The following is a 17,604-nucleotide window of genomic DNA, read 5'->3' as shown; positions in this document are numbered from 1 at the left end:
CAATTAGAAGACCCAGCATCATCTAACATCACCACGTAGGCAGCTATAGCTACCTGCGTGACTTCCGGGTCCAGGATATAAATACAGAGATATAGATTTTGCCGAGTGTGTATGATATAAATCAAAAGGGGGCATGCGTGATGTTTCTGCTTATTAAAACACATATAATATATTTTTGATGAAGATATGTTTCAAATAATCATAAAAGGTTTTCTTATTCGAAGTTCATTGTAGAAAACGCTCAGAGCAATGGAAAAAATATGAATAGGTACCTAAAAATAAAAAAAACTCTCGAAAAACTCTACGATACATAGGGTTGCTATTATATTTTTATTCAACTCAGTCAACCAATTTCCAGGGCCGTAATTCAAAAGGAAATAATTCAAACAATTATAATCGAATATTACCGAAACAACACGAAATACAAAATTTAATTCAATTTCTCAGTATGAAGTGAACGTCTGCGACCCAAAAACTACAACAAAAAATACAGGTTTTATTTGAAAATTCAAAGATGGGGATGGTCCATGTCAGATGACACCCTGTATGAAAGATTCATGGATATATTCTGAGAGTCCACATCAAGTGCTAATAGCAAAATTTGGACGAATTTTCAATATGTCTGCGAAAAAAGAAGATATAGGCGAAAATATAATTTGGGATTTTTTTGTTTTTCCTGTATATCTCCAGGACCAAAAGAGCTATATTCGATTTCTTTACATATTGAATAGGTCTCTAAAATACACAACTTTACCACAATTTAACAGACACTCTATCTCTTATCGTTTACGAGATCCCCATGTATACAGGGTCTTGCAACAGTGGCGCGGTGTTCCATATCTCTATATAGGAAGCAGATAGGAATCTAATTTTCTATAATATTACCTTATTGCTCGAGCTCGACAAAATAAAAATATTGGCGGTCACACAGGGTGTTCGATTTTTTCTGGGCGGATCCCAACTGTGTCTTTTTAAATGGCAACCTATATTTTTATCGCTTTTTCGGTTTCTTCATAGAAAATAAAATAAACTTTATGTATATCTGCACTTCGAAAATATTGACGGTTTTCGAGATATCTAGCATGACAGGTTTTTTTTTCCAATATTCGTCACTCAGAATATTTGAAATTATAAAGTGGTGCCAAGTCCAGTTGAAATTTTTTTTTGGTCGAATATTCTACATTGGTAACTCTCTCAAACGATATATCTGAAATCGACCTGTGATATACAGGGTATGAAAAACCGCTTGCCAAATATTGTAAATGAAAATTTGCAAAATCTTCCTTAGATTAAATGGAACACCCTGTATATTATTGATCCATAAGAAGCGCCAACGAAACCTCTACAAATTTCATTAAGTATTCCCTATGGCTAAGTTCAATAGTTTTTCTTAAATGAGCATTTCTTTCGAAAAATGGTCATTTTTTCAAAGCGAAATCCATTTGACGACTGATAAGAATATACAAAAAATACCCTTTCCTTAAAATATCGCCCATTCCTAAAATTACCTGTTGCTAGATAAACAAGTTGCAAATTACACCACAAAATGGACGTTCTTGAATAGTTACAATAATTTCAAAAATCTCGGAATTTGTGCCATATTCTTTCGGTCTAAAACAACCTTTCAGCGAATGAAATATTTATTGGAAATCAAGTAGTCTGGCAAATGACAGAACGAAATATTTGGCTGCAATTGAATATTGAAATTTTTAGTCAATCGTGAAGTTGAACTGTCGGTATAATTTCATCAGAATGTTGAATGTTTCATCAAAAAGTGATTTGATTGATATGATTTTCATATTAGGTGAATCAGACAGGAATTGTTTATTGGCAAGTAGAATTTATTCTCAACGGTATCCAGATAGAAGGCATCCAGATGAAAGATCTTTCCGAAAGGTCTTGGGACGATTCGTTGAAACTGGATCTATTAATTATTCCAAACATGAGCGCATCAAGCCAGCTACTGATGAAGATAATGAATTGCAAGTTCTTCTTGCTGTTGAAGAAGATCCTAGTAGGAGTCAACGACAAATTGGGGAAATAGTGGATATAAGTGAGAGATCAGTGCAACGAGTATTGAAGAAACATCGCTTGCATCCATACCACGTTCAGTTACATCAAGAACTACTGTATGCTGATTTCGAGAAAAGAGTGAGATTTTGCAATTGGGCCATGAACAAAATTCGTCGAAACGAATATTTTTTCAATAATATTTTATGGTCGGATGAATCGACATTCCATAAAAATGGATTTGTAAATCGACATAATTACCATTATTATGCGACAGAAAATCCTCACTTATTGAGACAGGTGGATTATCAACATAGGTGGTCGATAAATGTCTGGGGAGGCATCATTGGAGAATATGTAATTGGTCCATACTTTTTTGAGGGACATATGAATGGTGCAATGTATCTCAATTTCTTACGAAATGATTTACCAGGTTTGTTAGATGATATTCCTCTTGACCTCCGCAATAGAATGTGGTTACAACATGATGGTGCACCTGCTCACTATTCGGCAGAAGTGAGAGATCATCTAAATGAAGTATTTCCCAATAAATGGATAGGACGGAATGGGCCTGTACGGTGGCCCGCTAGATCACCAGATTTGACGAAACTAGATTTTTTCTTATGGGGATATATATATATATATATATATATATATATATATATATATATATATATTAAGATTTTGCTTAAGAAATGATGTCAAATGGCGTCTACAAAATAGGTCACGTGATTTCCTTAACCTGTCAAAATTGACATTTAAAAAAAGAAACATCGAAAAATTACATTATTTTTCAAAATATCCAAAAATATCAAAGGATAAAAACATTTTCTTTTGTAATTTTATACCCACACATCAAGTTTCAAACATGATACATAAGCATAATTAAAAAACAATATCAATGAAAAGTCAATAATTTATTCTTTACTGTACTTTTCAAACAGTTAAACTTTGATTTACTAATTACGAAAAATTACAACGAAATTGAACTAAGGGCACTGTGGAAACAATTGAACTGAACTGAATAAGCAAAATATTTCATTGTCATATGACATTTGTTGAATAACTCAAAATAGTGTTTATCAGTTTTAGATTCAAAATAGTTTAGCCATAGTTTAGCCCACATCAAGTGCCAATAGTAAAATGTGAACAGATTTTCAATACGTCTGCGAATAAAGAAGATATAGCCAAAAAAATAATTTGGGATTTTTTGGTTTTTCCTGTATATCTCCAGAATCAAAAGAGCTATATTCGACTTTTTCACATCATTGAATAGGTCTCTAAAATACGCAACTTTGCCATGATTTAATCGACACTCTATCTCTTATCGTTTACGAGATCCCCATGTATAGAAACGAATTTGAATAGCCCTGTATATACCTGCAGTTGGTGAGAATAATTGGGCAATTTTCACAAATACATTTTTTTCAATACCGTATCTGGAATGTAAGGCCATTTTGCGATTTCAGGTCAATTTCATGAAATTCGTTAGCACTTCAATAATTATTCTGTAAATACATTTGCAACTTCATTATTTAGTATTCGTAATATCAGACAGAGTCGTATCCAATTTGCGGTTGGAATTTATAATTACGATATAAAATTTACTCACTGTAAGATATAAAATGTGTAGTATAAAAGAATTGAAACCATAGAAACTTTTCAATAAACAACATGCAAATATAAAAGGTAAATTGGAATGTCTGACGTAAAATGAATCTATTGAAAACACTTCTTTCACACTAAAATCACAGATATGCTAAAATAAAAATGTTGTTTCTACAATTATCTTACATCAAACCGTATCTTGATGAGAGATAATACCTCGAAACCGATCTGTAGGTGATTTACTCGAATAATTTCAGCGTGATCCTGTTGCTAGATGAACGAGAAACATCTGGGAGACTAAACTCTGTGACGTATATTGCATAAATGTTTGTCAAATATAATTCAATATCCAGCGTGGTATTAGCCGGGGAAGTAGTTGTTTTCCGGCAGGCATTTACCAGAACATACGGTGTAGGTAGTTGGAAGAGATGAATATTTCTAGATTTTATTTCTCACATCTGTTTTGTATTTTTTACTTGTAGAAAAGAATGATTCTATATGTAAGTGAATGTTTCATAATGTATCTTATTGATGATGCGTCGTGCTGGGTGTAATTGATCAAGATACTGTATACAAGAAGATGCAAATGCATCTTTTTACTTTTTGCGATCCAATTACAAAGCTCAAGTTAAAATTGACATTCGACATCAACAAATATATAATCTGTGGCCCGAACCATAGCACTGTTGCCAAATAACTTGGCAATAGATTAAAATCATCATACTAAGATGAAAAAAGACATCTTTTCCCAGGATTGTAATGAAAAGAACAACCCATACTTTCGAAGTTATAAATGAATGAATGAATGGATGAATTGCATGACTTGAATTCAACGAAACAACGAATAAGTCAAATGAAACGATGACATCTCCCCTAACTAAGACGACATCTATGGGATCAAGAGAGAACTCAATTCTCGAATATCAAAGATAAGCAAGGCTCCTCAAAGCAGTCAGTTGCAAAGCCAAACTTCGGCATCAATTGAATATGGCTCTAAAAAAACGTAATTAAAATTTAAATACGTATTCAAAAATCCAAAGTTAAATATATTTCAAATGAACTAGATGCAGAGAACAAAACATAATCCAATTTTTCTGAAAGTAAAAGTAGGTCAGTGGGCTATAATACTGTACTATAAAACGTAACTTTGCTTCACACCTCTATATTTATATCAATTTCTATATGTCTCTATTCAACCTATCTTTATAAAACTATAACCTATGTTAAATTTTACTTGATAAAACTTGGCAGCAAAACACAATGCAAGCTGAGCTTAGGTTACCTCAGACTGCTAGAATTATGAATTATTCCATATTGTTTATATAATATAATTAACGACATCAACATGAATAAAATATTATTTTGATTTTCTTCATTATTATTTTTGAGATTTCCATAGATCGGTTTCACGTACCCGGTATAACTTTTGACTAAAATGAAGTTGTCACTTTACTACATAATTTTTAAGAACTTGGAATTTTGCACAGAATTTTCACTAAACCTTGGGTTCAGATATAGGTTTATTGAAATCAAAATCATAAAGCAAATATCTCTATCAAATTATCAAGTATCATTTCGATGGAAAATTTAATTTCCATCTGAAAATTTATGGTACGCTTCACTTTCTGATTAGTACAAGAATATTTTTGGAGCTTCATTACAAATAATTTCTGTTTCATTTCAGTCCAGTACAGTCCAGTCATCACCCGAAGACGATTGTAGATACCAACAATCGAAACGTCGTGAACTAACGTGACTTGGAATCTCTACACTTTTTATTTTTTTATTATTTTCTTTTTGCATTCCTTTAATTTTTATTTATTGAATTATTATATTTTTACTTGTAGGTTACTTCACTATCATATCATTTCAGGTTTATTGTTGCTTAATATAGGTAATTGTTATTTTCAACTATTCTTTTTTTTTTTATTATTCTTTTTTACTTGTTTCAGGGATTTCAAATCATTTTATATAGTAGACAATGGAAGTCCGAACATAGTGAAATTTTTCATTTCTCAGTGTTCACACCCTTATACAAAACTTTTGATACATAATTTTTTGTATGCAAATTATCTGGGTTGAAATTGGTCTGAGCTCAATTTCAAATAAAAATGGTTTGAGGCGATAAAATCTGCGTCAAGGATTTTCCACTTTCACGATAAGATAATACGTATTTTCCAAAGTGTGAGGTTTGATATCGAAGGCAAGTGTTCAATTATATAATATTTCTGCGAAAAGCTCCACCATCTGTTCGTTCATTAATTGATTTCTTTGTTAAAGAAAGATTAATTAGTTCACAGAAAAACGTCCTCAAGTTGAAATTATCTCAAAGTCGTTCAAAGCTGCTGTTTAAATTGGTATGTTTCATTGTTTACATTCACTAATTGTTCATCTGATACTGATGTTTGTGAGGGCGGTATTTTTTATGGAAGGAGATGTTCAAGCACTACAGGAATATTCTTGAAACGCTGTGAGATCGGTGCCTGAGAGAAGATAGCTATTTATGATGAATTATAATCGCTCTAGAATTTTGAAAAACCGCCTCGGGAAGTTCATTTCATAACAACGCCATTTTCAAAATGGAAAATTTTCGAAGTGTTGTTTGAAGTATGAGTACCTCTGACCGGTTTCGCTCTGGGTGGAATCGAACGGAATGAGTCAATCGAACACCGTTAAGGAATCTATGATGTATTCAACTTTTCTAATGTTCCAGGCTTTTGAGATTTGTCTCCAACAAGGTGGATGATTTTTTGTGGACAGAATCTAGTAGCACCTTTCATTAGGAGCAAAGCAATTCTCGAAAATAAGTTTGATCTGATCTCCATATAGCATCAAAATCTGCTGGGGTGTGTACAATTTGCAAACTCGAAATGGCGTTCCAAGTTTCCGAGAAGCTAATGTTGCTTCCACGATAACGTGATCCTACCAAGGGATATTGTTATTCAATTTGAAACCCAAAAAATCTTGTGTAGTGACATTATCATGTACGGTTCTGTCACATTCATTTTCTCAGAGAATGATGATACCTGGATTCTCATAGCCAGAAAATCTCTTGTCGTTGAAGATACGCATTAGCAGCTTATGTACGATCATCGAAATAGTAAGAGGAGAAGTGTGCTGACGTAAACAAAACAAATTATGGAATTTGTGGTTTTTCAGTGTTTTAACAATTTATTGGCATTTGTCGTGCCACTTTTTTGGCAAATGTTTCGCTCTGTATTCTGTGTTTTTATTCCTCACATAGATGTTTTTAACAACGTTTCAACAAAATCTCATTTGCCATCTTCTGGTGTTGTCTGGAGTTCAGAAATAGACTGATTCACTCGAATCCTGCTTTTCAATGTGTAAGGGTGGATGCTATTATTTACCTGGATTCCTGCTACTAATACTACTTGTATATTGGCCTGATTACCTGTGCTTGTCTCGCCTGCCTTTGTCATTATACCTGAATTAGGTGCTAAGTTTTGCTTTTGGGGTTGTGTGGTCTGTTTCATTCTGTGAAGTGATAAGATGGATCTCCATTTTCCGCGTTATCCCTTTTGTTCAAACTAGTAGGTCATTTTTCAATTCCGATAGCCTTTCTGAGAGTAGAAGTTCTCATTGATGGCTAGTATTTTTGTATTCTCGAAATTGATGTTGTGTCCTGTCGCCAATACGTGTTGGAAGAGAGAAGTACTTTTCACTTCACTGATAATGTGTGTTCATCTTTGCGTATGTTGATTCGCCTCATTGTTCTGATACGAATGAGGTTGCTATGTTGTTTCGGTTCTATGGTTCTTTCGATAGATGGTAGTATGGTTGTTATAGCCCGTATATCTCGGGTTTTCTGCAGTATGACGTATGATCTTGGTAGCGGCTTTTATAATTTACATCGATGGAGTTCAACTCTTGTTATCTGTGTTAATTGTCTGTCAGCCTTCTTGAACGTGTATTTAGTGTTTAGTGTGGGATGGTGGTGTCAATTTGCGTTCAGGCATCTATTTGTGTGTGTTGCTTCACGATATACCGTGTGGCCTAGTGTACTATCCGGCTTTTTCACACATCGAGAAATGCCTGAATTTGGTCCGTGGATGGATTCTATTCAATTAATTGAAAAACCTTGAAAGTTCTTTGTGTCCATTTGTGTCCGACTAAATCGCGACAAATCTCAGCCACAGTTTTGGTTTCAAGTCTGACGTTGCCTCTACTACTGTAACTCAGAATTGAAGGTGAATTGTTCAGCATGTAAATTTGCTTTTTGCATTGCCGTTGAATCGTCAGTTTGTATAAGTAGTGAAATTAGGGCTTTGGTGAAATTTTCACCAACGGCTTCAGCAACTGATCAGAAAAATCTGGGAGCATTAGAACTGGCAAGATTTTCAAATTTGTATCTCATTCAATTGGTAATAAAAAATCGTAAGTTTCATGAGATGAAGTCACTTTGAAACTCTGTAATGGAAGTAGCAGGCCTATCCGACAACGAAGTTTTGTCTTCTTTTTTTTTAATAAATTTTGTCAGACTATTATTCGTTCTGTAAGCTACGTTTACGCATTCTTCCTTAAAAAAACTGGCAATATTATTGATGGGTTCACCCAAATATGACAATTTCCTATAGTTGACATTATCGCATGTTGAATTTGGATAGACCTGGACCATGGCTTGCTTTTGTAGTTTTTTGGAAAGAATGGACTCTATAATATTTACCTTATAACCGTTGTTGACCGCGATTTATTTGATAAAACTCAGCTCTCTCTGGAAATTACTCTCAGTCTGTGAAGTCGAATTAATTCCTTTGCAAACCACCTTTTAGCAGAAAGACATGAGTCCAATCATAAATACGACGTGTTACATTCAGAAGAGAAAAGTTTGAAACTCAATCTTCTAGAATGTTTAGAAATGAATAGATTCAAGAATTCGAGTAATTTACTGAATGACCAATTAGAATTGAATAACTCCCCGTTACTAAATATATTTTCAAATGTGGAAACTGGTACATAAGCTCAGGTAATTTAATTCAATACAAACTCAGGTACACATGAAACATTAAATGACCTGAGAAAAACTCAGGTACTTGAATTATAGGCATTTCAAATTGTGAAATTAGGTATATAAAGCATTGAATATGTACAATATAGTTAGTAAAAACACGCTCGAAGAAGTCATTGTATGGCGAAACACGTGTTGCATTTTTTAAAAACTGTTTAGTGAAAATCTCACAATGAAGTGTATTTTGAATACATTTGTCGAAAAATCTATTTTTTTTTAAATCATCCATAAGTATCACAATTTTTAGAGTTTTATTTGATATTCCTTCAAATAAGTTTCCAGGTGTCATTTCGATAATACGGGGCTCAATTTTTGGGAGCCACAGACAAAATTCATGAAAATTGCACCTGAGGACCAAAATAAAGATAAAATGGGAGTTAAAATAGATTCTCCAGTGAATATTTTAGTGCTTTGATATTCAATATCATTGAAAGAAAAATCACAAATATAATTGCTCATCTGTGATTCAGTGGAATATATTTTCATAACCGTCGATTGCACTCTTCTTCGAATTGCATTCAATTAAGATTTTTCATTTACCGAAATGATACAAGTTCACTGAAATAATATTGGTGAATGCAATAATTGAATAAAATTGAGTGTAAATTAATATGCCCAGGTGGAGCAACAAGTATGTAATCAATATAGTACGAAAAATCAGCATATGTATTTACTGCCATACTTCCTCCCAGTTCTTCATTTACACGTTTATTGTGTCAAACAAATGGACCTTGACATAAAGAAATCTCTTTCGAATCAATTGTTCCGTACACAATTTCGAGTACCTATGTTCGCGTTTTGATAATATTAAAATTATTCTCTCAATCATACGTGAATAGAAAAAAATTAACAATGCAGATCGAGCAAACTAGTTCTCAACTGTTACGTTGGTGATGATCAATTCATCAATTCAGTGACGTTTGATATGGGACATCAAAATATATCTTTTTGCATGATTGAAATAAAACATTCAACATCATGTCTGGTATCAGATCATTTTCTTCAAGCATACGAAAATACGTATTTTTTTAATCAATGGAAGTCTGTATTTCCGCAACTGAATTAAAAATGTCTTAAAACAAAAATGAGTTATCTCAATGATATAATATGATAGTCGTTTGAAATCCGAAATAAGGTACATACATACTGAGGATACCATTTCAATAATTCAGAAAGTCAAATCATTTTTATTATCTATAACACGATTCACTAATTATATAACGGGTTTTCCAACAAGGAATTTTTGACAATTGATAACGACCATTTTGTAGAAGTTACATATGTCAAATCAGTTGTTATTTATTCCGTAGGTTTTACCAAATCACCATGGACGGATATAGCATTCAACAACATGTGCAAATAATGGAATTGTTTTATCAAAATGGGTGCGCTTCGCCCATAATCGTCCCCTACCAGGAGGACTATTCGCCAATGAATGTGGTGGATAAATTTGAGTCCACTGGTGCAGTGAACGATCAACCAACACCCGTACGTCGACGAAACGCAAGATCTGCCGGAAACATCGCCGGTGTCTGTGAGAGTGTGCAGGAGGCAATCGATTTCGCTTCGCTCACACGAACTCGGCCTTTCGCGTACTACAACTTGGAGAACTTTGCGTCGTGACTTTGGCCTGCACCCGTACAAAATGGTAAACGTCAATAGACAACGACGTGTGTTCGCTGAATGGGCTCTGGAGCAGTTGGCAACTGACCCTAATTTTCATCGAAAAATCATCTTCAGCGATGAGGCTCATTTCTGGATGGATAGGTATGTGAACCAACAAAATTGTTGAATTTGGGACGATGCTAATCCACATGATATCCAAGAGCGTTCAATGCATCACGACGTCACTGTTTGGTGTGGATTATGAACGAATACAAAATTCTGATATCTCACAGACACTTTGTTTTATTCAAATATAAAGATAGGAAGCGCTTAATGAAAGACCTTATATTTACGAAGGCCATCTGAAAGACGTTTGTTTAGAAATATTTTTTTTCGTTTGAAAACTCCAAATAACATAAGTATATCTCCTACATAGTGATTTTCTTCGAGCTGATGGAAAACTAGATTTTTTCAACCAATGAAAAAAATTTATTTCCGTATCATTACAAAAAGAAAGTGAACAAAAATTTCAAGAATAAACTTACAAGTAATTCAGATATATTTTATGGACATATTGAAAACGTCATTTTAAAAATGCTGAACGACCAATTAGGTATAGTGGTTCTTTATGAAACGGTTTATACAGGGCTATTCAAATTCGTTTCTGTACATGGAGATCTCGTAAACCATAAGAGATAGAGTGTCAGTTAAAGTGTGGCAAAGTTGTGTATTTTAGAGACCTATTCAATGATGTAAAGAAATCGAATATAACTCTTTTGGTTCTGGAGATATAAAGGAAAAACAAAAAAATCCAAATTATTTGTTTGCATATATCTTCTTTATTCGCATACATATTGAAAATCTGTCCACATTTTGCTATGGGCACTTGATGTGGGCTCTCAGAATATATTCATGAATTTTTTACACAGGGTGTCAAATACGGACCTGTATTTTTTGTTGTAGTTTTTGAATCGTAGACGTTCAATTCATACTGAGAAATTAAATTAAATTTTATATTTCGGGATATTTCGGAAATATTCGATTATAATTGTGTGAATTATTCCCTTTTAAATTACGGCCCTGAAAATTGGTTGACTGAGTTGAATAAAAACTTAATAGCGCCTCCTTATATATCGTAGAGTTTTTCTACAGTTTGTTTTCATTTTTAGGTACCTTCTCATATTTTTTCCATTGCTCTGACCGTTTTCTACAATGAACCTCGAATAAGAAATCCTTTTATGATTATTTGAAACACATCTACATCAAAAATGTATTATATGTGCATAATAACATCGGAAAGAAACACTATAATTGTAATTAAAATTGAAATTAAATTATTTTTAATAGGTACCAAAAAAAATATTGGCGCAATGAATGTTCGAATGGGAATCCTTCCATTTTGAGACATTTTTAAACTCTGTTATTTATATTATTTATTGCCCTCAATACACTTATTTGCTGCATTGTTGCGAAATCATTCAAAATCCTCCATCTCGAGTCTTCCACAGTTTCTATCTCTCCGCCAGCGTAAATTCTATTTTTCAATGTCCCCCATTCAAAATAGTCCAAAATAGTAACATCTGGTGATCTTGCAGACCATCTTATTGTCCCATTATCTCTCTCGAAATGGAAGAACTCCAATTCGAACATTTATTGCACAATTAATTTTTTTGGGTATATAAATTACTTACTTCATTTCAATTTTCTTTATAATTATAGTGTTCGTTTCGGATGTTATTATTGCTACCATTATTTTTCTGCTTATCAAAACACATAAAATATTTTTGTTGTAGATATCTTTCAGATAATCATAAAATGTTTTCTCATTCTTAGTTCATTGTAGAAAACGCTCAGAGCAATGGAAAAAATATGAATAGGTACCTAAAAATGAAAATAAACTCTCAAAAAACTCTACGGTACATGCAGAGACGTGAAAGTTGCTATTGTGTTTTCGTTCAACTCAGTCAACCAATTTCCAGGCCCGTAATTTAAAAGGGAATAATTCACACAATTATAATCGAATATTACCTAAAAATCCCGAAATATAAAATTGAATTGAATTTGTCATTATGAAGTGAACGTCTAAGATCCAAAAACTAAAACAAAAAATACAGGTCCGTATTTAAAAATTCAAAGATGGGAGTAGCCCAAGTCAGATGACACCCTGTATAAAACATTCATGGATATATTCTGAGAGCTCACATCAAGTGCCAATAGCAAAATGTGGACAGATGTTCAATATATCTGCGAATAAAGAAGATATAGGCAAACAAATAATTTGGGATTTTTTGGTTTTTCCTGTATATGTCCAGAACCAAAAAAGTTATATTCGATTTCTTCACATCATTGAATAGATCTCTAAAATATGCAACTTTGTTATAATTTAACCTACACTCTATCTCTTATCGTTTACGAGATTTCCATGTACAGAAACGAATTTGAATAACCCTGTATATTATGTGTTGACTGTCATCTAAAAGACGTTTTCTTTGAGATATTATACAAAGTGGAAAATAAAACTTTCTAAGATTTCTTACACTTTTATTTGTTACTAACGTTACTGCAGTTTCGTCCTATAAGAACATTTTCAAACTAATACAATAAACTGAAAATGATAATTTTATTGTACCTATCAGTTTGAAAACATCCTCAAAGGACAAAACTCCAGTAACGTTAGTTATTGTTTCAGTATTGTTCAGTTACAAATGAAAATGATAAAAAACATAGAAAGTTTCATTTCCCATTTTTTATGATGATCTCCTACTACGTAGTAACGGCTACATCCATCCATATATAAATACACATCAATTTCATGTTTTAGATATCTGGTAATACATATTGCATCACAAGCAAATCTTACATCTTATATTATACGTTATATTCAATAACAAATTGAACAAATAGTTGAATGTCAAAATCATAGGTAAAATTAAATATCACTATCATTGAAGTCCACATTGGAAACCAAAATTTGAAGAATTGACAAAGATAAATATCACAATGTATGACCATACCAGTCATACATTTCAAATTCTGTCATGTTTCTCTTTCGACCTTTTTATCTGATATTTTACATTGCGGACGTTTTTGTATACGTTTCAAAATGCCAGACTCCTGATCAGTGGCAGAAATAAGTAGGGTGAAAGGAACCAAAACTCGCCAAAAGCCTTTGCGAAACATGCCACCGTGGACCAGCCTACCCAAGCTAAGGTGTAAGGAATCGTGCCGACAGCTGAATGGCCGAAGGGTGATATGTGGTTACGAACGATCCCCTTGGGGAACCAAGCGAAACCTCATTGTAATCAGCCTTCCTCTGGTAATGCGGGGCTCTGCCAGAGTGACCAACTCTTCCCCTGCTACTCGTGAGAACACACATGAATGAAACAAATATAAAAATAGACACAGAAAAAACAAAAACCAATCCCGAAGGTAGACAGAAATGCTCATCTCAATCTATGGCGGTGAACAGAAATGTCCACCCCAATCTACCGCTCGTGGTATAATACAAAGGCCAAGGCGTACGTGCATTTGCGGCGCCGAGGCCAAAAGGAGAAAAAGATCGAAAGAGGTAGGAGTAGCAGCAACTATAAGTGCACCCTCCTCCTCCCCTACTCCACCTCCAACAGTAAGGGCATTCCTGCGGCGGGCGTCAAGAGCTCCGCCTTGAATGAAGGCAAGGAATTGGCTGCTCCTGCAGGAAAAGGCCCTTACTTGAGCACCTCCATGGAGGAAACCCCGCGCAACAACAGTAATGTCGCTGCATCTTCCAAAACCTTCACGAAGGCCGCCGTGAAACACCTCAAGGTTGCCAAAGAAAGTGTGTGTTTGACGAGTCTTGGCCTTCACCTGCCTAAGATACATCTCCTAAAGGAGATGTACCTTAGTGACCCGTCCACCTTCCTGGAGAAGACAGAATGGACAATTACCTAGGAGGACAACTCTTCGGGAGGATGTACACATGTGGCCTAAGTGCTGTGGGTCTACACTCACCCTCCCTTCTCTACAGATATAGAGAGAGAATGCCTGAGCTTCAGATGATTATATGCTGTTTCTATTCTACAAAATATTAGAATTTTTTACATTTATTCCTCATGAAGATCTGTGGTTCAGATCGTTCAGTGTTGGCTACGTAATAGGTAGTCAGTGAATGACACATGCATATATTTTATGATGTTATTATGACGCTGTTCATCATTATCAAAATTTCTATCAAATTTTGTATCATTTACGAAACCTCAATATGATTCATGTTATTTACGTTTATACAAAGCTGAAAGAAATATATAATGGGATCACAATTTTGGCATGCTCTCCATAATTTTCAAAACAAAAAACATATGTTTCTTATGTATAAAGAAAATATTTTTACTGAGTAATCACCTGAAGATCTTTTAGAGACAATCCATGATATCATTTACCGTGTGATTTCGTAAGAAACGATAATCTTTTGCCTGTCATTTGAGCCCGGTTTAATTGGCTTAAGCGCCATCCATGGCTTCCTGAACTTGTCCAATTCCACTGTTAAGTCTGAAATAATTGAGTTGTTTCGCGAATGCAATTATTTCTGTTCCAAATCCCTCAAATCAGCAACGGAGTCAGAGAATTAAGACTTATATGGACTTTGAAGATACATCAAAAGAAATAGTTATTGTTACGAAACTTTCGATTTATATTCTCTATTTTGTGAAAAGTGCTAGTTTTCAATCAATTGTTAGTCTACTCTCACTCTCAATTAAAAAAACAAAAATCCATTTTCTTGGTTTAGAACATGTTCACTAACTAAAGACTGGAAAGTTCACTATTACAGTACTGATGACTGTGATTACAGGAATAATTCTTTGTCATAACTTATAGACAAAACTTCAGGTTTTTATCGATTATTAATTAAAATTGAATATGACGAACTTTGATGTGTTTGGTTACAAATTACACTTTTTGGTACAATAAGGATTAAAATGATACTTTATTTGGTTGAAATTTATGATTGACGTTAATGTGATTCATTCATTTTGTCATTAGAAAATATAAAAAGCGGTTTCTCTCACACCCAACCCATGAGATGTAAAGAGAGAAAATTTTAAAATGCACCAAAAATAAAGTTGAGAAGAATTCCATATAAGTGTTAACGAAATAAATTGTTGTTTTGGAAGAGTTTGGAAACATTTGAGGTGGCTCAGGAGCGGGAAGAGCATCATTTTTCAAATTTCAGTATCTCAAAACTAAGCACTATTCAAACTCAAGAGGCCCGAAAGTTGTAATTTCAAGAAAAGAAAGGTTTTGGTCTTCTACTTCTCCACTTGAGCCACTTATATAGTCTTTCTTAGAAACTTTCATTCATAAACTTGCAAGCATCACCCTCTACAAACTGGAAAAAGTTCATTCAGACACATGACTTATGAAAGTAACAAACAAAATGTAAAATGAATATAATTTCAATTCGTTTTTTGGTTCAGGTTTCATGCAATAATTATTTTTCAAAACCTCGTTTTACTTTGAATTGTCTGGAACAAATTTTGACAAAAATGAAAAACTATGGCCACCATCCCTCAAGAAAAATAAACTAGAGGAACAACAGAGTTAATTGATCTTTAATAAAGGTTGAGTGAATACCTGCCGACAAGTTCAGTCGTTATCAAAAAGGAAACGATCACTTCTAAAAATTATAATCACATTTCATAAGCTGTGTCTTCAAAGTAATAGCGAGATGTCAATAATGAAGTACCTAACACAACTGGTCCAAAAACTTCGAATATGTTCAAAAAATTGGATTTCGTGCTATATCAGTAAATTCTGAAAAAAAAATATTTACTATCTGAATTCTGCCGGTTATTTCCTTTTTTATAACTCTTTGCTATTGTTGATGAACTATCCTCTAATTCAGTTGCTATCAACGTAATGAATTCTTGCATCGACCCTGTATCTACTCTACCTAACCCCATTGGATATGCTAGTACTCATACCGTCTGATTGTTGAAAAAAAGACACAAAGGAAAGCAACCAATCAATGGTGGATAACTTCTACAATACAATGCTATTTTAAGTGCATAATTTCAAATGGTATTCCCCATACCACCTGTTTGTACAAAACTCTGCCAGAGAACATTGTTTCTGAAATCAATTCAAACCTACCAACGGGAACCTACTGAAGTTCATAAAAGAGAGTTGATCTGTGGAGAACTACCAAAATGAAGAATAGCCAAATCGCTATAAAAATCGAGAAGACTATACTTGATGTGGAAATTTTTGGTGGTGATGCTGAACGCCAACAGGGGACTCTAACTTCAATTTTTCACCTCTACGACTTTTATAAATATAGCCTCAATACCCTTCATTAATAATAAGTGGAACTTTGATCCAGAGAAGGTATAACCTCTTGATATTTAAGGAAGACCGAAAGATCAACCAATTTTTTTCCCACAGAAATTAGGGTTTCTGTTTTGTAAACACCGTGTGTATGTATATTTCACCAATATGAGTAGAAAATAAGAGAGGTCCAAGTACAGACCTACGGTGCTCCTGAAGGGGTTAGTGAAAGCAAAGAACTTCACAATCAGAGAATTACGGATAAACTGCTTACCAATCCCAACAAGTTTAGATCCTGCTGGACGGTAGCTGAAGTGGTTAATTAAAACTTCACAAAATCCACAATTCCACCACTAACATTAGTGGATGGTTCAATTCCAACAACAGCCATAGAAAAAGCAAATCTTCTAGCTGAACAATTTGCATCCCACAACATTATTCGATTTTCTGGGAAAGGCATGATCCACTTTTCCCATATTAGAATTCACAATGCCAGAAATTACTACTGGAAAACGTCTAGTCAAGCGAATTTTGAAACAACTCAATACATATAAACAAAGCGTCTGGTCCTGCCCGTTACCGTACCTAAAAAGTGCGCAAATGAACTAGCACCAGTATTTTGCAGACTTTTCAACTTGTCTTACAAGGAAGGGGTTTTTCCTTCTTGTTGGAAGATTGCTCGCGTTCAGCTTCTTTCCAAAAAGGACAAAAAAATCTTCCAAATAACTATAGACCAGTCGCTTTGCTATCAGTAATATCAAAAATCATAAAGAAAGCCGTAAACCGCCATATCCTTAAATATTTGGAAGGTTTTAACATCTTCAGCGATCATCAATATGGCTTTCGGAAACAAAGATTCATAGGCAACATTCTATCGTATGTCACCCATATTTGGAATAACGAAATCGAAAAACATGGAGAGCCAAGAACTGATATCTCTAAGGCCTTTGACCGTGTGTGGCATGAGGGTTCGCTGGCCAAACTTTGATGCTATGGTTGTCGGATCATTTTTATGTATGGCTCTCCAGTTTCCTGAAAAAACGTTTTCTGTA

The 17,604-nt window shown here is 34.0% G+C and overlaps 1 protein-coding gene across 2 annotated transcripts in view; it reads right to left on the bottom strand.

Moving 5' to 3' along the window:
• Window positions 1-17,604, bottom strand: part of LOC111515596 (synaptic vesicle glycoprotein 2B) — a 138,361-nt gene that overhangs the window by 66,547 nt on the left and 54,210 nt on the right. The window lies entirely within an intron of this gene.

Source organism: Leptinotarsa decemlineata, unplaced genomic scaffold (genome assembly GCF_025532065.1).
Source record: "Leptinotarsa decemlineata unplaced genomic scaffold, Ldec_3_MD MMD2_tig00000199_RagTag_RagTag, whole genome shotgun sequence".
Classification (NCBI taxonomy): Eukaryota; Metazoa; Arthropoda; class Insecta; order Coleoptera; family Chrysomelidae; genus Leptinotarsa; species Leptinotarsa decemlineata.
Note: the sequence above shows the minus strand (reverse complement) of the source record. Positions and strands in the feature narration are given on the sequence as shown.